The 20,462-nt window shown below is 57.2% G+C and overlaps 13 non-coding genes across 13 annotated transcripts; all 13 read right to left on the bottom strand.

The window, feature by feature from the left end:
• Window positions 1-10,814: 10,814 nt before the first annotated feature.
• LOC115612384 lies at window positions 10,815-10,933 on the bottom strand. Its single transcript, XR_003992985.1, has one exon. It is a non-coding gene; the product is annotated as a 5S ribosomal RNA (ribosomal RNA).
• Window positions 10,934-11,318: 385 nt separating this feature from the next.
• On the bottom strand, window positions 11,319-11,437 carry LOC115612371. Its single transcript, XR_003992972.1, has one exon. It is a non-coding gene; the product is annotated as a 5S ribosomal RNA (ribosomal RNA).
• Window positions 11,438-12,243: 806 nt separating this feature from the next.
• LOC115612383 lies at window positions 12,244-12,362 on the bottom strand. The gene has a single exon (XR_003992984.1). It is a non-coding gene; the product is annotated as a 5S ribosomal RNA (ribosomal RNA).
• A 385-nt stretch (window positions 12,363-12,747) lies between these two features.
• LOC115612370 lies at window positions 12,748-12,866 on the bottom strand. Its single transcript, XR_003992971.1, has one exon. It is a non-coding gene; the product is annotated as a 5S ribosomal RNA (ribosomal RNA).
• An 805-nt stretch (window positions 12,867-13,671) lies between these two features.
• On the bottom strand, window positions 13,672-13,790 carry LOC115612382. The gene has a single exon (XR_003992983.1). It is a non-coding gene; the product is annotated as a 5S ribosomal RNA (ribosomal RNA).
• Window positions 13,791-14,595: 805 nt separating this feature from the next.
• On the bottom strand, window positions 14,596-14,714 carry LOC115612381. Its single transcript, XR_003992982.1, has one exon. It is a non-coding gene; the product is annotated as a 5S ribosomal RNA (ribosomal RNA).
• Window positions 14,715-15,521: 807 nt separating this feature from the next.
• LOC115612368 lies at window positions 15,522-15,640 on the bottom strand. Its single transcript, XR_003992969.1, has one exon. It is a non-coding gene; the product is annotated as a 5S ribosomal RNA (ribosomal RNA).
• An 806-nt stretch (window positions 15,641-16,446) lies between these two features.
• On the bottom strand, window positions 16,447-16,565 carry LOC115612380. The gene has a single exon (XR_003992981.1). It is a non-coding gene; the product is annotated as a 5S ribosomal RNA (ribosomal RNA).
• Window positions 16,566-17,371: 806 nt separating this feature from the next.
• LOC115612378 lies at window positions 17,372-17,490 on the bottom strand. Its single transcript, XR_003992979.1, has one exon. It is a non-coding gene; the product is annotated as a 5S ribosomal RNA (ribosomal RNA).
• A 386-nt stretch (window positions 17,491-17,876) lies between these two features.
• On the bottom strand, window positions 17,877-17,995 carry LOC115612377. Its single transcript, XR_003992978.1, has one exon. It is a non-coding gene; the product is annotated as a 5S ribosomal RNA (ribosomal RNA).
• Window positions 17,996-18,801: 806 nt separating this feature from the next.
• On the bottom strand, window positions 18,802-18,920 carry LOC115612376. The gene has a single exon (XR_003992977.1). It is a non-coding gene; the product is annotated as a 5S ribosomal RNA (ribosomal RNA).
• A 386-nt stretch (window positions 18,921-19,306) lies between these two features.
• Window positions 19,307-19,425, bottom strand: LOC115612413. Its single transcript, XR_003993011.1, has one exon. It is a non-coding gene; the product is annotated as a 5S ribosomal RNA (ribosomal RNA).
• An 806-nt stretch (window positions 19,426-20,231) lies between these two features.
• On the bottom strand, window positions 20,232-20,350 carry LOC115612375. The gene has a single exon (XR_003992976.1). It is a non-coding gene; the product is annotated as a 5S ribosomal RNA (ribosomal RNA).
• Window positions 20,351-20,462: the final 112 nt, after the last annotated feature.

Raw genomic sequence — 20,462 nt, 5'->3', positions numbered from 1 at the left:
CCCTACATGGGAGCCAGTGCTTTCCTCTCCTCCACAAGCGATCAGGCTCATGCCCCACTTCATTCCCTTCCTACTAAGTATCCTTCAGCCAGCTCTGCTCTGCAGAGTCATTTCCACAGTCACTGTTGGAAAAGCCCTGAACTATCTAAATTAACCACTGACTCAGCCAAGTGCTTAGCTTCTAAAGGTTTAGTCTGCTTTTCTAGGAACTGTGCCTCTTAATACCCCCAAAATGAACCTCAGCAGCTGCAGTATCACAGCCTATGAAAGCTTTCCACTTGTCCAGCTGTGTGTTTACATCCCAGTTTTGCTTTTGAGCATTCTGCTGAATGTGTTGGCGCTGTGGGTGTTCTGCTGCAAACTCGGCAAATGGACAGAAACAAGAGTATACATGGTCACCTTGGCTGTGGCTGACTGCTTGCTGCTCTTTACTTTGCCTTCTAAAACTTTATCCCAGTTCCATCAGTTGAAGGTAGGCCAATGGTGCCTGGTTCTGGAAGGTGGCCATTTCATAAACCACTTAATGAGCATCAGTATCATCACCGTCATAGCAGCTCATAGGTACCTTGCAATCAAGGACCCTTTGAAAGCCAAGGTGCTGAGGTCACCGCTGAAGGCAGCTTTTGCCCCTGGATTTCTGTGGATGGTCATCATCTGTGTGATGTATCACTGATCATCTTGAGTTATTGCTCCATGCAAGTCATTGCAGAACTCATGAGAGAGAATGGAGACTGTCAGAAGGAAAAGATACTCAGAAAAGCCATCTACATTGTGTCAGCAAATACAGCTGTGCTCATTGTATGCTTTTTACCTCTTTACCTCAGGCATCTCCTTTGCTTTAAAATGGACTCCATCAACTCCAACTGCTCTGCAATACAGAGGGTTAATAATTCAGACTTTGATTTGATGGACTGTTCCCCAATAAGGCTAAACAAGCCTTTAATATTTCCTCCCCAGTATGGGATATGTGTGCCAAAAGCACAGCGATTTGAGAGATTACCTGATTGCCAGTGTGCTTTTTGTACACCTCGAGTCTCACCAGCATGGGTGCGAGCTCTTCAGAGGTGAAAGCGCTGCACAAATCAAACAGCTATTTTAGATGTGCTGGGAAAAAATATTTCACCTCCAGTAACTGCTAATTAAATGGGTGGAGGAGATACAAAGCCACCTACAAACAAAGCATTTCTGAGCAGATTCTGCTAAGCCATCTCACTTCAAGTAACACCCCTTCCCCTAGCAGCCACTTGCCAGAAATACTGAATGTACAGAAATACATACAATGAATGCTTGGCCAAAGATGGCCAAACTTCCTCCGCACAGAAACCTCACACCAAAGCCCCCTTACAGCCATGAGTTCTCAGGTGATGCTGAGGTTAGGAGAAGGAGGGAGCCTCAGAAGTGCCGTGGAGGAGACAGTTGGGATGTGAAAGCGCAAGGTGGTGCTGAGGAGGGAGCGAAGGGATGGTCCTTACTGCACAGCCAGCCTCCACAGCAGCTCTGAGAAGGACAACCACCACTCTGAATGACTCCTAGTGAGGACAAAAACACAGGAGAGCATTTTTCACTCTCAGAAAAGAAGGAACAGATAGATAAACTATCCCTTAGACATAAGACCAAAACCTCCATTCTTCATTTGAGCAGGGTCTATCCAAACACAAGACAGTCAGGGATTCGGACATGCTGGGGCTGAAAAACATGGCACAAGGACCAAGAAACCCCCTCAGGCTTTTCAAAAGGAAAACTGGGATGTGCAGTTGTGTTGACACTTTTTTTTTTTTTTTGAGGTTTTGGTCTGATTTAGTAGGTGTTTAGTAGGTGTATCTAAATTCATAACCCATCTGGCTAAGCTCTCCCACACCATAAAGAGAAGAGCTAAGGGATGAATTAAGCAGTAAGGATGCAGCAGCAATCTATAGTAGACATTTTTGGTTGGCTCAGAAGCCTCCAGGAGGAAAGGGTGGTCTGAGCATATGCCAACAAATACCAATCCTTCCACCGCTGCCTGGAAGGCAGACAGCCCCCATCCCATGCACAGACAGACTGCAACTAGCCAAGCAAAGCAGGCCTTGGCTGGTTTGCTTTGGTCTTGCTGCAGAAACATAGCTATCTGATTACACAGGATCATGGAATCAGCAAGGTTGGAAAAGACCTTTAAGATCATCAAGACCACCACTAAACCATGTCACTAAGGGCCTCGTCTGCACAGTTTGTGAACACTTCCATGCCAGTGATTCCACCACGTCACTGGGCAGCCTGTTCCATCCACCAAGCTTTCAAGTATGTGCAACTTAACCTTCTTACAATAGGTCACACACTCTGTCTTTCAGACTTCCCAAATTCCACTGGAGCCAAGTCTGGACAACATCAACCTCATACTTTCCAAGTGATGAGGGTTCAGGTGTAAGGAGGGCAGGTATCTCCTACCATGCATGACCGCATCCTGCCCTCATCAGGCCACACTGCCCTCCCAGCACCTGCAGGACACAGCTAGCACAAATATCTTGCATTGGCATCTCCTACATTATATTATTTCTAATTCTATGAACTGATGCAGAGCTGGACACAGCCAGTTTGGCACCCCTTACAAGCACTGAATGGGATTGTTACACAAACAGGTCACTTGAAAGCAAAAAGTGGACCTGCTGCAGTGCACTAGAGGTGGCTGCATAGGCAGGACACAAACACATAGTGCAGAACACACACAGACGAGTGCAGGACACAACCCAAACCTCCTCTAACTTCGATGTGGTTGCTCACACCAGTTTTCTTGCTTGGGGCTTTCCATTTGCTGTTGCTGTCACACTTTAAATGAACTCTGCTGCCAAGTCCTGAACCACGGCAGCTGACTGAAAAATGAGAGTTCAGCTCAATGCCAGGTGTGGGTGGAAAGTGTGAAAGCTGTCACCAAAAAACTGTGACAAACATCAAAGGTGCTCTCATCAAAGGCAGAAAAAGAGGGCACTTCTGGGGAAGTGAAAACCAGGATGGTTCACTATCACTAGCTTCAGACAGAAGCATTGCTGTATGTCTCAGTTTCTGAAGGCTCAGAAACACCACCAAGACAATCTAGAGGGGTGAGCATTGCATGCACCAGCCCAGGAGAGCATCTGACATCCTGCACTCCTCATCCTCAAAGGTGCTAAAAGTCCACAGCATCTGCAAGCCTGTCCATCAGAAAGCCTGGCAGCAATATGCCAGCAGCTTCGCTAACTTCATTACTCACTTCTGTCTGCTGACATTCTTCTGCCAAGATGAACAAGGGTGGGTTTTGACATCTGTTTTAGTTTTGAAGAAACAGAACAATGATTAAGGATATATCTCTGACTTTAATAACATACCTGCATTTTTTCTCTTTTACCAGCTGGCTGGATCCAAGTTGTGGATTTTGTCCCTTTGGAAAGTGCAGGGGATGTTTTCAGCAGGCAGAGAACAGCAAGGCGGGGATCTTACCTCCTGCCTCCTGGAGGAATGGTGGTCTGCAGCAGTCCCGGCTCTGGAAGAAGAGACAAGGGAGCTCAAATACAACAGACCTGTTCCAGGTATGCATGATGGGGGTGCGGGGCGGGAGGGGGAGTGTGTGTCAGATTCTTCTGTTCCCATCTCTCACACAAAGAACCTCAGAGCTACTTCAGGCACAGCAGGGAGGTCTCAGTAGAGGTAGATGCTTGACCAACCTCCCCACGAGATAAAGATCTCTAGGAAATAGAGGCTCTGCTAAAAAGTTTCCATGGAGGCAATGTGCTCACCTGCATCCAGGCACCAATCTCCTGCTGGGGTGCCCAGGGCAGAGCCACCCCAGCACCCCCTTCCCTGGACACCCACTGCCTTCCCCCAGCAGAAAAGTGGATCCCACCACCTCCTGCCCAGGACAGGGACTCTAACCAGGCAGCACCCCACTGGTTTTCAGAAAGTAAAATAAAGTTAGCAAACAAGAAGAGAAAAGGCCTCCCATGGAGATGAGAGCATGGCAGGAAAAGCACAAGGAGATTCCCAGACTTCGCACTTAGAGGCACATCCCAGGTTCAGACTGTGCTGCTGCTGACAATTTATCTACATGATTGTTGTGAGGCAGATTTGAGGTGAAGATACAAGAAATCCAGCACATCTCTGTTTGTTTCTTAATTGACATTGGCTTTATTTCTTGCCAATAAACCCCAGGCTGATTTATTCCCACTGCTTTATTCCCACTTTCCTCTTCCTCAATAAACACAAACATTCCTCGGTCCTGGTTTCAGCTGGGATAGAGTTAATGTTCTTCCTAGTAGCTGTACAGTGCTGTGTTTTGGCTTTAGTCTGGGAATAATGCTGATAACACTGATACCATGTTTAGTTCTTGCTCAGTAGTTCTTATTCTAAGTCAAGGACTTTCCAGTCTCAGGCTCTACCAGTGGGGAGGGGCAGAGACAGGATACCTGACCCAAACCAGCCAAAAGGACATTCCATACAATAGAACATCATGCTCAGTATAGAACTGGGAGGAGCTGGCCAGGAGCCACCAATCGATGCTCAGGGACAGGCTGGGCAGCGGTCAGTGGGTGGTGAGCAATTAAGCTGTGCATCACTTGTTTGTTTCTTATTTTGTTGTGTTTTTTAGCTGTGTCTCTATTTGTTGTTTCCCTTTTCATTATTATTAGCAGTAAGAGTATTATATTAAACCATATTTTAATTATTAAACTGTTCTTCTCTTAACCCACAGGTTTTACCTTTTTTCCCAATTCTCCTCCCCACCCAACTTCAGGGGAAAGTGTCACCTTTCCAGTGACAGCAAAGGGCAGTCTAACCTCTCCCCACAGGTGCCAGTGCAAGGCCAGTGTGGTTTTGCAAGATCATTCATCACCCTTGGCTCAAGCAGGTGCTGGGAAAGCTGGGACTGGGAAATCAGACTGCCTTAGTGCTAAGTGAATTCCCTTCACTGCCATAGCTTAACAAAACAGCCCATGACTGAAGAAAGAGAGACAGCCAAGAGAAGAGGGCGAGTGGCTAACAGACCCCAACCAGCAATCCTCTTCCCCAGATTGAGCAATGATTATTCAAGGTTTGTTCCTCCAACCTGTCCACGCAGGAGTGACAAGCCCAGTAGGAGAAAGTCCCCAGCCCCAAAGGCCAGATTCCCCGTTCTGGACCACCATCCCTCACTGACCCATTTTATCACCATCTCCATAGACAATTAGGCATCAACCTGAAAAATGCACAAGGAAACATCTTCCCCCTTCCTCATCTGACCTTTTCCTTCTCCACCTTGTGCCAGAGTAGCCTGTCTCTGATCAACAAAGCCTATGCCATTAAATGATCTGACTCAATAAATGACCCGTACAAGAGCAACAAACCCTAGATGTCAGGAACTAAGGGAAGGTCAATCAACCTGAAAGTTATCACAAGAAAAGGAAGAAGAAAAATATTTGAAGATTCATTTTATAACAACAGCTAAAGAAAAAGTCTCCGTGAGTCGTCCTCCATCATTCGTAAAATTCTGATTTGAGAAGAAACATTGTGAACACAACCCTCAGTCTCCAACTGAAAAGTAAATAACACATCAGTCAGCACAGAGACAAAACACTTCCTTTTTCTGCTTTTTTCCCTTGCTGGTTACAAAAAGCAGTGTGGCTTTTGCCTCTTTGAGGCCCTGGCACAGGTTGCCCAGAGAACCTGTGGCTGCCCCATCCCTGGCAGTGTTCAAGGCCAGGTTGGACACAGGGGCTTGGAGCAACCTGCTCTAGTGGAAGGTGTCCCTGCCCGTGGCAGGAGGTTGGAAGTGGATGAGCTTTAATGTCCCTTCCAACCCAAACCATCCTGTGATTCCATGATTCTATAAAAGATGTAAAGGGAACAGAAAGCAAGTAAGCACCTTGGAGAGACAATGATGGGGAAATGGCAGTGGCTGCGGCATGCAGGAAGGAAAAACAAACACTTTGCATAAATTTAGTTCCTGATGCATTAGGCTTATAAAACTAGAGAAATTAGGAATTCCCCATGACTACTATGTCTGAGCAGAGAGCATGGGTAGTTTACTATATATCTTTTATATATATATATATAAACTGCTCTATTTTATCGAACTCTTGATTCTAAGGTGTTCTGCATGAAACAGAAGATTTTGTCGATATTCTCCAGATAGGACTATCAGACTTCAATTAGGGTTGGGTTGTTTTTTCATCTTTCTCAGCACAGTAATTCACCTCTGTGCTAAGATGCCTTTCCAAGTGTCTGAAGGAGTTGTATTCCCATAACATGTTCTCTCTGGGTCTTCTGAAAGCAACTGCCTTCAGTCACTTGGTAGCCAGAGCTTCTTTCTGTGACACAGACCTGACTCTGCTGCGCCATATTAGTGATTGTTGTGAGCCTCTGGTCTCCCCTATCAGCACAGAGCTCTTGTTTGTAGGCAGCCAGGGGAAAAGGGCAAGTGCATGACCTCTCCACCTCTCCCACACGCCATGAGGAAGAGAGTCTTGTATGGAAATCAGCCTCCTGCAGTACAGGTCACCTCCCCACGAGGCTGTTTCCAGTTGTAGTCGCACTGAATAGGAAGCAGAAACCCAGCACAGCCAATGCTGCCCCAATCCCTGCTGCTGTCTATCTACAGGATCTGAGCCCTGGGAAGGTTGGATCTGCAGGGCCCTGGCTCTGTTCCACAAATCTGGAAGATCGTCCTCACTGTGGCAGGTTGGAAGCCCACCAGATACGTTCCTAGGTCACTAAAGCATGTAGTTTAGGAACTTCCTAAACCAGAGATTGCTCCTTCACATAATATGGCCCATCAGGGGCTTTTCTGCCTTCCATGAGCACACAGAACCATTTTTATACCCATAAAACTATTTAAAAAAATTAAATATCTAACCATGCTATCAACATCCAGCTGTACACAGCATAGTCAGCACATCCCTGTGCCAGCCAGAGCTTGGTGCAGCGTGGCACCAGTCAGAGCAAAAGGAGCCAACACAGCCAGCACCCTCCTGGTAAATCCTGAGCTGGATACTGCTCTGAATGGAAAACATTTACACCCACTTAGAGCTGCCAAGAGGTAAAGATTGCTCTGAAACTTCAAAAGGCCCAAGCTCTGCTCTACTACATAGCTGCACAGAAAGTGTCAAACCACTAGAGGGAAACCTGACCTCAGCTCACCTCAAAGACAAACAAGGGGGATGGAGGAGGAAGGAAACCTAAATTGGGGTTAAATGAAAGGGAGGGAGGAAAGAAAGAGGCGTGAGGCGAACTACGCATGAGTGTCAGTTCTGATATTTTTGAAATGCATTCAGCTCCACTGAAATAACTCGTGTTCTCACTCTGCTCACTTCCATGGGGGGCAGGATGGGAACTGGGGACTGATTTAAACAAGAAATGCCATTTTTCAGTGGAATTCTCATTCAGCTGCAGAGGGGTAATAAGAGCAATTCTCACAGACATGAAGATGCTGCAAGGCCTTGAGCAGCTCTGCTCTGGAGCCAGGCTGAGAGAGCTGGGCTGCTTCAGCCTGGAGAAGGGAAGGCTCCTTAAGGGGAGACCTTAGAGCAGCTCCAGTGCCTAAAGGGGCTACAAGAAATCTGCAGAGGGGCTTTTGACAAGGGCATGTAGTGACACGACAAGGGGAATGGCTTTAACCTGACAGAGGGGAGACTGAGATAAGACATTAGGAAGAAGTTCTTCCCTGTGAGGGTGCTGAGGCGCTGGCACAGGGTGCCCAGAGAAGCTGTGGCTGCCCCATCCCTGGCAGTGTTCAAGGCCAGGTTGGACACAGGGGCTTGGAGCAACCTGCTCTAGTGGAAGGTGTCCCTGCCCGTGGCAGGGGGTTAGAGCTGGATGAGCTTTAAGGTCTCATCCAACCCAAACCATTTTATATCATGACATTTTTCACCCCTGGTGATAAGCAGGAAGGCGCTAAGTCCCCAGCTCCCCACCCCTCTCTGGGGATGGGCACTCACTGCAGGGGCAGCCCTCCCCTTGCTGTACTCCAGCTCAAAGGGCAATTCTCCTTTTGGAAATAGCCTCTTGGAAGGATGCAGCCATTTAACCCTATTTCAGGACAATACCTCTTCACGTGCTATCATTGTAACTGGCCACACACTTCCCCTTTGTTGGGGGAGGAGAGGGAAACCAATGTGTTTGACTTCTGGAAAAGCTTTGGTCTGTGATGAGAAACATCCTGCACATAGAGAAAAAAAAAAACACTAAAGTAGTTTTGGGAAGGCTTGGCAAGCTGCTGTACCTCAAGAAGAGCCTCACAAAAATGGTTCTTTCCTGTTGCTGTTAGTCATATGGGCTGTGTAGGCTATTAGAGATATCACGAATGCTGGAGTTACTGGAGATAAACACTTTGAAGGCAGCATTTTAACCTGGCTGCTCTCCTCAGCTGAAACCACTGCAGCAAGCTGAAGTAATGCGCGGATGCACATGCCAGCACCAATACAGCCTCTGCTGCTGCACCTTTCCCTGCCCAGACACTCACTCCGGCTCTGAACCTGGCTCCCACACACATCTGCCTAAGAGCTCTTAACACTCCCCCACATGGTCTAAGTCTGAGGGTACAGTGGAGATGCTGCTCAAATGCTAGAAACACTAGATGAAGGTGCAACACTTAAAAGTAAAACTCTGACCGCTATTAATTCACTTGCAATGCACAAATGAGTACACTGGTGTAAGCTCCCATCATTAAATTTCAGTATGGTAGAGCAGAATCTCACAGTGTTTGTCATAAGTGATTCTCTTTAACAGTAAAAATATGGCATTTCTTTTACTGTTAAGCAGGTGTCTTGCTTGTATAGGTTTACCAGATTATTTTCCAGGTTAGATAAAATAAAGTCTATAAAACTGGAAGAACAGTCAACAATTAGTAGTAAGCTCCAGGTTTGTCATCTACATCAATCACAGCTGGATGATATCTCTGCCCTTTTCTTTACACAGCACTAGTGATTTTGGCAGCAGAATAATGTATTTTAAAACATTTAAACATTTTTCAGTCAAATGATACAACATTGTATACCATGATCTACCTTCTTTTGCTAGACAAAGTTCCATTGTAATGGATGTTTTGTAATATCAGAATTAGAGTGAAACTCAATACACTTTAGACAAGTCTTGAAAGATTTAACATAAAAGAGAATACAACCTCCCTTACCTCAAATTCCAGACAATAACCCAAAAAAATTTCTTCAGGAAAGCTTATCCTTGCCTAATGACGATAAATGGCCAAAAAAAAAAAAAAAACCGGAAAAAAATTACATTATTTTCAAATCCTTTATTCCATTTTCTCTCCCAACACCATTTTTTTGTAGCATTCTGTTGCTGGGTTTCTTTTTATAGAACGCAGTGATACATGGGAGAACTGACTTTCAATCAGCTGTAGCCACTGCTGAGATCAGGAAACAAATCTGGGCTAAATTAGGCATGAAGTAAAGAAACCTGGTGATGATACCACCTGATGAAAGGGCTCCAGTCACCTTGCAGAAAATAAGGAGGACTCATACCAAACCAAGAGTTTATGCCACTCTGGGATTACATTGATTTGAACTCAGACTGTGCACTCAGTTTAGCTCTTCTGTGCCCCTTTCAATGTTAACACACGTGTAGATGTCACATAATCTCTAATTCTCCTCAATTCGTTTGTAAAAGTATAGGTTTGAAAAAAAAGGGCAGGAAGAGACCAACTAATAAAAGTTCAAATATTACCATCTCAAGCCTACTAGAATCCTGTAAAGCCTGCCTTAGAAATAAAATCAAAGCAAGGGGTATTTCTAGTTTTATTTAGCTTCAGAATTACGAGGGTTTTAATCTCCAGACAGACCATTTCAAAATACAGTGTAAATCACAGAATACCTTAGGATATAACGGACATTCAAAAGACATTTAATCTACACAAACCTCGTCAATTCAACGACGCCACGCGCCCTCCCTGCCGCTCCCCAAGGAGAATGGGACCGGGACCACCGTGGAAATCCAAGTACTAACCGAGCCCGACCCTGCTTAGCTTCCGAGATCAGACGAGATCGGGCGTTTTCAGGGTGGTATGGCCGTAGGCACTCTCTCTCCTGACACCACCGCACTCGATCACCTGCACACTCTCCAGACCCGCACTCACACCCACCGCAACAACACTCCCACACTATTGTGACGCCCGCACGCCTCGAGGCAACCCCCGCCCCGACACAACCCCCCGAGCACGCACTCCCGCACACCGCTCGCCCCGACGACCCAACACAAACCCCCCCAAACCAGACACGCCACGCTCCTTCCCTCACGCCCCCCTGCAACACACGCACGCACGCACCCCGCACACCTCACAAGCCGCAGCACCCCAAGAACAAAAACGGGGCCGGAACCATCCCCCAAAAGCCCACAGCCCCCGGCCTTCCACGGGGCCTCTCCCAGGCACGGAGGAACTCTGCTCCAAGGCAGGGCACCCGTGCAAGGACCAGTGCAGCCCAGCCCTGCTCAGCTGACCGCACAAGACGGCATCGGGCTCATTCAGGGGGGTCTTAGATCGCCCCTGCCCGGCTCCAGCCCAGCCCCACAGCCCCACCGCCTCACGGCACCGGGAAGACCCTCACGAGCACGCGCTTCCCGGCAGTCCCCCCGAGCACGGAGCCCCACACAGCCCCGGTCCCGCCGCCCCGCCACAAACCCCGTCGCTTCAACGACGCCACGCTCCCTCCCGGCCGCCCCCCAAGGAGCATGGGACCGGGACCCCCGCGGAGCTGCCGCTCCGCAACACCCCAACAAGAAAATGGGAACCGCCAGGGCCCGCAGGGGCCCCTGTCGCCGCAACAGCCCAGCAAGAAAAAGGGGGCCGGCATTGCCCGCAGGCGCCCCGAGCGCCTGGCAAAAGCCTACAGCACCCGGGATTCCCAGGCGGTCTCCCATCCAAGTACTAACCGAGCCCGACCCTGCTTAGCTTCCGAGATCAGACGAGATCGGGCGTTTTCAGGGTGGTGTGGCCGTAGGCACTCTCTCTCCTGACACCACCGCACTCGATCACCTGCACACTCTCCAGACCCGCACTCACACCCACCGCAACAACACTCCCACACTATTGTGACGCCCGCACGCCTCGAGGCAACCCCCGCCCCGACACAACCCCCGAGCACGCACTCCCGCACACCGCTCGCCCCGACGACCCAACACAAACCCCGTCGCTTCAACGACGCCACGCTCCCTCCCGGCCGCCCCCCAAAGAGCATGGGACCGGGACCCCCGCGGAGCTGCCGCTCCGCAACACCCCAACAAGAAAATGGGAACCGCCAGGGCCCGCAGGGGCCCCTGTCGCCGCAACAGCCCAGCAAGAAAAAGGGGGCCGGCATTGCCCGCAGGCGCCCCGAGCGCCTGGCAAAAGCCTACAGCACCCGGGATTCCCAGGCGGTCTCCCATCCAAGTACTAACCGAGCCCGACCCTGCTTAGCTTCCGAGATCAGACGAGATCGGGCGTTTTCAGGGTGGTATGGCCGTAGGCACTCTCTCTCCTGACACCACCGCACTCGCTCAGCCGAACACGCTCCCGACCCGCACTCACACCCACCGCAACAACACTCCCACACTATTGTGACGCCCGCACGCCTCGAGGCAACCCCCGCCCCGACACAACCCCCCGAGCACGCACTCCCGCACACCGCTCGCCCCGACGACCCAACACAAACCCCCCCAAACCAGACACGCCACGCTCCTTCCCTCACGCCCCCCTGCAACACACGCACGCACGCACCCCGCACACCTCACAAGCCGCAGCACCCCAAGAACAAAAACGGGGCCGGAACCATCCCCCAAAAGCCCACAGCCCCCGGCCTTCCACGGGGCCTCTCCCAGGCACGGAGGAACTCTGCTCCAAGGCAGGGCACCCGTGCAAGGACCAGTGCAGCCCAGCCCTGCTCAGCTGACCGCACAAGACGGCATCGGGCTCATTCAGGGGGGTCTTAGATCGCCCCTGCCCGGCTCCAGCCCAGCCCCACAGCCCCACCGCCTCACGGCACCGGGAAGACCCTCACGAGCACGCGCTTCCCGGCAATCCCCCCGAGCACGGAGCCCCACACAGCCCCGGTCCCGCCGCCCCGCCACAAACCCCGTCGCTTCAACGACGCCACGCTCCCACCCGGCCGCCCCCCAAGGAGCATGGGACCGGGACCCCCGCGGAGCTGCCGCTCCGCAACACCCCAACAAGAAAATGGGAACCGCCAGGGCCCGCAGGGGCCCCTGTCGCCGGCAACAGCCCAGCAAGAAAAAGGGGGCCGGCATTGCCCGCAGGCGCCCCGAGCGCCTGGCAAAAGCCTACAGCACCCGGGATTCCCAGGCGGTCTCCCATCCAAGTACTAACCGAGCCCGACCCTGCTTAGCTTCCGAGATCAGACGAGATCGGGCGTTTTCAGGGTGGTGTGGCCGTAGGCACTCTCTCTCCTGACACCACCGCACTCGATCACCTGCACACTCTCCAGACCCGCACTCACACCCACCGCAACAACACTCCCACACTATTGTGACGCCCGCACGCCTCGAGGCAACCCCCGCCCCGACACAACCCCCGAGCACGCACTCCCGCACACCGCTCGCCCCGACGACCCAACACAAACCCCGTCGCTTCAACGACGCCACGCTCCCTCCCGGCCGCCCCCCAAAGAGCATGGGACCGGGACCCCCGCGGAGCTGCCGCTCCGCAACACCCCAACAAGAAAATGGGAACCGCCAGGGCCCGCAGGGGCCCCTGTCGCCGCAACAGCCCAGCAAGAAAAAGGGGGCCGGCATTGCCCGCAGGCGCCCCGAGCGCCTGGCAAAAGCCTACAGCACCCGGGATTCCCAGGCGGTCTCCCATCCAAGTACTAACCGAGCCCGACCCTGCTTAGCTTCCGAGATCAGACGAGATCGGGCGTTTTCAGGGTGGTATGGCCGTAGGCACTCTCTCTCCTGACACCACCGCACTCGCTCAGCCGAACACGCTCCCGACCCGCACTCACACCCACCGCAACAACACTCCCACACTATTGTGACGCCCGCACGCCTCGAGGCAACCCCCGCCCCGACACAACCCCCCGAGCACGCACTCCCGCACACCGCTCGCCCCGACGACCCAACACAAACCCCCCCAAACCAGACACGCCACGCTCCTTCCCTCACGCCCCCCTGCAACACACGCACGCACGCACCCCGCACACCTCACAAGCCGCAGCACCCCAAGAACAAAAACGGGGCCGGAACCATCCCCCAAAAGCCCACAGCCCCCGGCCTTCCACGGGGCCTCTCCCAGGCACGGAGGAACTCTGCTCCAAGGCAGGGCACCCGTGCAAGGACCAGTGCAGCCCAGCCCTGCTCAGCTGACCGCACAAGACGGCATCGGGCTCATTCAGGGGGGTCTTAGATCGCCCCTGCCCGGCTCCAGCCCAGCCCCACAGCCCCACCGCCTCACGGCACCGGGAAGACCCTCACGAGCACGCGCTTCCCGGCAATCCCCCCGAGCACGGAGCCCCACACAGCCCCGGTCCCGCCGCCCCGCCACAAACCCCGTCGCTTCAACGACGCCACGCTCCCTCCCGGCCGCCCCCCAAGGAGCATGGGACCGGGACCCCCGCGGAGCTGCCGCTCCGCAACACCCCAACAAGAAAATGGGAACCGCCAGGGCCCGCAGGGGCCCCTGTCGCCGCAACAGCCCAGCAAGAAAAAGGGGGCCGGCATTGCCCGCAGGCGCCCCGAGCGCCTGGCAAAAGCCTACAGCACCCGGGATTCCCAGGCGGTCTCCCATCCAAGTACTAACCGAGCCCGACCCTGCTTAGCTTCCGAGATCAGACGAGATCGGGCGTTTTCAGGGTGGTGTGGCCGTAGGCACTCTCTCTCCTGACACCACCGCACTCGCTCAGCCGAACACGCTCCCGACCCGCACTCACACCCACCGCAACAACACTCCCACACTATTGTGACGCCCGCACGCCTCGAGGCAACCCCCGCCCCGACACAACCCCCCGAGCACGCACTCCCGCACACCGCTCGCCCCGACGACCCAACACAAACCCCCCCAAACCAGACACGCCACGCTCCTTCCCTCACGCCCCCCTGCAACACACGCACGCACGCACCCCGCACACCTCACAAGCCGCAGCACCCCAAGAACAAAAACGGGGCCGGAACCATCCCCCAAAAGCCCACAGCCCCCGGCCTTCCACGGGGCCTCTCCCAGGCACGGAGGAACTCTGCTCCAAAGCAGGGCACCCGTGCAAGGACCAGTGCAGCCCAGCCCTGCTCAGCTGACCGCACAAGACGGCATCGGGCTCATTCAGGGGGGTCTTAGATCGCCCCTGCCCGGCTCCAGCCCAGCCCCACAGCCCCACCGCCTCACGGCACCGGGAAGACCCTCACGAGCACGCGCTTCCCGGCCATCCCCCCGAGCACGGAGCCCCACACAGCCCCGGTCCCGCCGCCCCGCCACAAACCCCGTCGCTTCAACGACGCCACGCTCCCTCCCGGCCGCCCCCCAAGGAGCATGGGACCGGGACCCCCGCGGAGCTGCCGCTCCGCAACACCCCAACAAGAAAATGGGAACCGCCAGGGCCCGCAGGGGCCCCTGTCGCCGCAACAGCCCAGCAAGAAAAAGGGGGCCGGCATTGCCCGCAGGCGCCCCGAGCGCCTGGCAAAAGCCTACAGCACCCGGGATTCCCAGGCGGTCTCCCATCCAAGTACTAACCGAGCCCGACCCTGCTTAGCTTCCGAGATCAGACGAGATCGGGCGTTTTCAGGGTGGTGTGGCCGTAGGCACTCTCTCTCCTGACACCACCGCACTCGCTCAGCCGAACACGCTCCCGACCCGCACTCACACCCACCGCAACAACACTCCCACACTATTGTGACGCCCGCACGCCTCGAGGCAACCCCCGCCCCGACACAACCCCCCGAGCACGCACTCCCGCACACCGCTCGCCCCGACGACCCAACACAAACCCCCCCAAACCAGACACGCCACGCTCCTTCCCTCACGCCCCCCTGCAACACACGCACGCACGCACCCCGCACACCTCACAAGCCGCAGCACCCCAAGAACAAAAACGGGGCCGGAACCATCCCCCAAAAGCCCACAGCCCCCGGCCTTCCACGGGGCCTCTCCCAGGCACGGAGGAACTCTGCTCCAAGGCAGGGCACCCGTGCAAGGACCAGTGCAGCCCAGCCCTGCTCAGCTGACCGCACAAGACGGCATCGGGCTCATTCAGGGGGGTCTTAGATCGCCCCTGCCCGGCTCCAGCCCAGCCCCACAGCCCCACCGCCTCACGGCACCGGGAAGACCCTCACGAGCACGCGCTTCCCGGCCAATCCCCCCGAGCACGGAGCCCCACACAGCCCCGGTCCCGCCGCCCCGCCACAAACCCCGTCGCTTCAACGACGCCACGCTCCCTCCCGGCCGCCCCCCAAGGAGCATGGGACCGGGACCCCCGCGGAGCTGCCGCTCCGCAACACCCCAACAAGAAAATGGGAACCGCCAGGGCCCGCAGGGGCCCCTGTCGCCGGCAACAGCCCAGCAAGAAAAAGGGGGCCGGCATTGCCCGCAGGCGCCCCGAGCGCCTGGCAAAAGCCTACAGCACCCGGGATTCCCAGGCGGTCTCCCATCCAAGTACTAACCGAGCCCGACCCTGCTTAGCTTCCGAGATCAGACGAGATCGGGCGTTTTCAGGGTGGTATGGCCGTAGGCACTCTCTCTCCTGACACCACCGCACTCGCTCAGCCGAACACGCTCCCGACCCGCACTCACACCCACCGCAACAACACTCCCACACTATTGTGACGCCCGCACGCCTCGAGGCAACCCCCGCCCCGACACAACCCCCCGAGCACGCACTCCCGCACACCGCTCGCCCCGACGACCCAACACAAACCCCCCCAAACCAGACACGCCACGCTCCTTCCCTCACGCCCCCCTGCAACACACGCACGCACGCACCCCGCACACCTCACAAGCCGCAGCACCCCAAGAACAAAAACGGGGCCGGAACCATCCCCCAAAAGCCCACAGCCCCCGGCCTTCCACGGGGCCTCTCCCAGGCACGGAGGAACTCTGCTCCAAGGCAGGGCACCCGTGCAAGGACCAGTGCAGCCCAGCCCTGCTCAGCTGACCGCACAAGACGGCATCGGGCTCATTCAGGGGGGTCTTAGATCGCCCCTGCCCGGCTCCAGCCCAGCCCCACAGCCCCATCGCCTCACGGCACCGGGAAGACCCTCACGAGCACGCGCTTCCCGGCCAATCCCCCCGAGCACGGAGCCCCACACAGCCCCGGTCCCGCCGCCCCGCCACAAACCCCGTCGCTTCAACGACGCCACGCTCCCTCCCGGCCGCCCCCCAAGGAGCATGGGACCGGGACCCCCGCGGAGCTGCCGCTCCGCAACACCCCAACAAGAAAATGGGAACCGCCAGGGCCCGCAGGGGCCCCTGTCGCCGCAACAGCCCAGCAAGAAAAAGGGGGCCGGCATTGCCCGCAGGCGCCCCGAGCGCCTGGCAAAAGCCTACAGCACCCGGGATTCCCAGGCGGTCTCCCATCCAAGTACTAACCGAGCCCGACCCTGCTTAGCTTCCGAGATCAGACGAGATCGGGCGTTTTCAGGGTGGTGTGGCCGTAGGCACTCTCTCTCCTGACACCACCGCACTCGCTCAGCCGAACACGCTCCCGACCCGCACTCACACCCACCGCAACAACACTCCCACACTATTGTGACGCCCGCACGCCTCGAGGCAACCCCCGCCCCGACACAACCCCCCGAGCACGCACTCCCGCACACCGCTCGCCCCGACGACCCAACACAAACCCCCCCAAACCAGACACGCCACGCTCCTTCCCTCACGCCCCCCTGCAACACACGCACGCACGCACCCCGCACACCTCACAAGCCGCAGCACCCCAAGAACAAAAACGGGGCCGGAACCATCCCCCAAAAGCCCACAGCCCCCGGCCTTCCACGGGGCCTCTCCCAGGCACGGAGGAACTCTGCTCCAAGGCAGGGCACCCGTGCAAGGACCAGTGCAGCCCAGCCCTGCTCAGCTGACCGCACAAGACGGCATCGGGCTCATTCAGGGGGGTCTTAGATCGCCCCTGCCCGGCTCCAGCCCAGCCCCACAGCCCCATCGCCTCACGGCACCGGGAAGACCCTCACGAGCACGCGCTTCCCGGCAATCCCCCCGAGCACGGAGCCCCACACAGCCCCGGTCCCGCCGCCCCGCCACAAACCCCGTCGCTTCAACGACGCCACGCTCCCTCCCGGCCGCCCCCCAAGGAGCATGGGACCGGGACCCCCGCGGAGCTGCCGCTCCGCAACACCCCAACAAGAAAATGGGAACCGCCAGGGCCCGCAGGGGCCCCTGTCGCCGGCAACAGCCCAGCAAGAAAAAGGGGGCCGGCATTGCCCGCAGGCGCCCCGAGCGCCTGGCAAAAGCCTACAGCACCCGGGATTCCCAGGCGGTCTCCCATCCAAGTACTAACCGAGCCCGACCCTGCTTAGCTTCCGAGATCAGACGAGATCGGGCGTTTTCAGGGTGGTGTGGCCGTAGGCACTCTCTCTCCTGACACCACCGCACTCGATCACCTGCACACTCTCCAGACCCGCACTCACACCCACCGCAACAACACTCCCACACTATTGTGACGCCCGCACGCCTCGAGGCAACCCCCGCCCCGACACAACCCCCCGAGCACGCACTCCCGCACACCGCTCGCCCCGACGACCCAACACAAACCCCGTCGCTTCAACGACGCCACGCTCCCTCCCGGCCGCCCCCCAAAGAGCATGGGACCGGGACCCCCGCGGAGCTGCCGCTCCGCAACACCCCAACAAGAAAATGGGAACCGCCAGGGCCCGCAGGGGCCCCTGTCGCCGCAACAGCCCAGCAAGAAAAAGGGGGCCGGCATTGCCCGCAGGCGCCCCGAGCGCCTGGCAAAAGCCTACAGCACCCGGGATTCCCAGGCGGTCTCCCATCCAAGTACTAACCGAGCCCGACCCTGCTTAGCTTCCGAGATCAGACGAGATCGGGCGTTTTCAGGGTGGTGTGGCCGTAGGCACTCTCTCTCCTGACACCACCGCACTCGCTCAGCCGAACACGCTCCCGACCCGCACTCACACCCACCGCAACAACACTCCCACACTATTGTGACGCCCGCACGCCTCGAGGCAACCCCCGCCCCGACACAACCCCCCGAGCACGCACTCCCGCACACCGCTCGCCCCGACGACCCAACACAAACCCCCCCAAACCAGACACGCCACGCTCCTTCCCTCACGCCCCCCTGCAACACACGCACGCACGCACCCCGCACACCTCACAAGCCGCAGCACCCCAAGAACAAAAACGGGGCCGGAACCATCCCCCAAAAGCCCACAGCCCCCGGCCTTCCACGGGGCCTCTCCCAGGCACGGAGGAACTCTGCTCCAAGGCAGGGCACCCGTGCAAGGACCAGTGCAGCCCAGCCCTGCTCAGCTGACCGCACAAGACGGCATCGGGCTCATTCAGGGGGGTCTTAGATCGCCCCTGCCCGGCTCCAGCCCAGCCCCACAGCCCCATCGCCTCACGGCACCGGGAAGACCCTCACGAGCACGCGCTTCCCGGCCATCCCCCCGAGCACGGAGCCCCACACAGCCCCGGTCCCGCCGCCCCGCCACAAACCCCGTCGCTTCAACGACGCCACGCTCCCTCCCGGCCGCCCCCCAAGGAGCATGGGACCGGGACCCCCGCGGAGCTGCCGCTCCGCAACACCCCAACAAGAAAATGGGAACCGCCAGGGCCCGCAGGGGCCCCTGTCGCCGGCAACAGCCCAGCAAGAAAAAGGGGGCCGGCATTGCCCGCAGGCGCCCCGAGCGCCTGGCAAAAGCCTACAGCACCCGGGATTCCCAGGCGGTCTCCCATCCAAGTACTAACCGAGCCCGACCCTGCTTAGCTTCCGAGATCAGACGAGATCGGGCGTTTTCAGGGTGGTGTGGCCGTAGGCACTTTCTCTCCTGACACCACCGCACTCGATCACCTGCACACTCTCCAGACCCGCACTCACACCCACCGCAACAACACTCCCACACTATTGTGACGCCCGCACGCCTCGAGGCAACCCCCGCCCCGACACAACCCCCCGAGCACGCACTCCCGCACACCGCTCGCCCCGACGACCCAACACAAACCCCGTCGCTTCAACGACGCCACGCTCCCTCCCGGCCGCCCCCCAAAGAGCATGGGACCGGGACCCCCGCGGAGCTGCCGCTCCGCAACACCCCAACAAGAAAATGGGAACCGCCAGGGCCCGCAGGGGCCCCTGTCGCCGCAACAGCCCAGCAAGAAAAAGGGGGCCGGCATTGCCCGCAGGCGCCCCGAGCGCCTGGCAAAAGCCTACAGCACCCGGGATTCCCAGGCGGTCTCCCATCCAAGTACTAACCGAGCCCGACCCTGCTTAGCTTCCGAGATCAGACGAGATCGGGCGTTTTCAGGGTGGTATGGCCGTAGGCACTCTCTCTCCTGACACCACCGCACTCGCTCAGCCGAACACGCTCCCGACCCGCACTCACACCCACCGCAACAACACTCCCACACTATTGTGACGCCCGCACGCCTCGAGGCAACCCCCGCCCCGACACAACCCCCCGAGCACGCACTCCCGCACACCGCTCGCCCCGACGACCCAACACAAACCCCCCCAAACCAGACACGCCACGCTCCTTCCCTCACGCCCCCCTGCAACACACGCACGCACGCACCCCGCACACCTCACAAGCCGCAGCACCCCAAGAACAAAAACGGGGCCGGAACCATCCCCCAAAAGCCCACAGCCCCCGGCCTTCCACGGGGCCTCTCCCAGGCACGGAGGAACTCTGCTCCAAGGCAGGGCACCCGTGCAAGGACCAGTGCAGCCCAGCCCTGCTCAGCTGACCGCACAAGACGGCATCGGGCTCATTCAGGGGGGTCTTAGATCGCCCCTGCCCGGCTCCAGCCCAGCCCCACAGCCCCACCGCCTCACGGCACCGGGAAGACCCTCACGAGCACGCGCTTCCCGGCAATCCCCCCGAGCACGGAGCCCCACACAGCCCCGGTCCCGCCGCCCCGCCACAAACCCCGTCGCTTCAACGACGCCACGCTCCCTCCCGGCCGCCCCCCAAGGAGCATGGGACCGGGACCCCCGCGGAGCTGCCGCTCCGCAACACCCCAACAAGAAAATGGGAACCGCCAGGGCCCGCAGGGGCCCCTGTCGCCGGCAACAGCCCAGCAAGAAAAAGGGGGCCGGCATTGCCCGCAGGCGCCCCGAGCGCCTGGCAAAAGCCTACAGCACCCGGGATTCCCAGGCGGTCTCCCATCCAAGTACTAACCGAGCCCGACCCTGCTTAGCTTCCGAGATCAGACGAGATCGGGCGTTTTCAGGGTGGTGTGGCCGTAGGCACTCTCTCTCCTGACACCACCGCACTCGATCACCTGCACACTCTCCAGACCCGCACTCACACCCACCGCAACAACACTCCCACACTATTGTGACGCCCGCACGCCTCGAGGC

This window comes from Strigops habroptila, chromosome 8, assembly GCF_004027225.2.
Source record: "Strigops habroptila isolate Jane chromosome 8, bStrHab1.2.pri, whole genome shotgun sequence".
In the NCBI taxonomy this organism is placed as follows: Eukaryota; Metazoa; Chordata; class Aves; order Psittaciformes; family Psittacidae; genus Strigops; species Strigops habroptila.
Note: the sequence above shows the minus strand (reverse complement) of the source record. Positions and strands in the feature narration are given on the sequence as shown.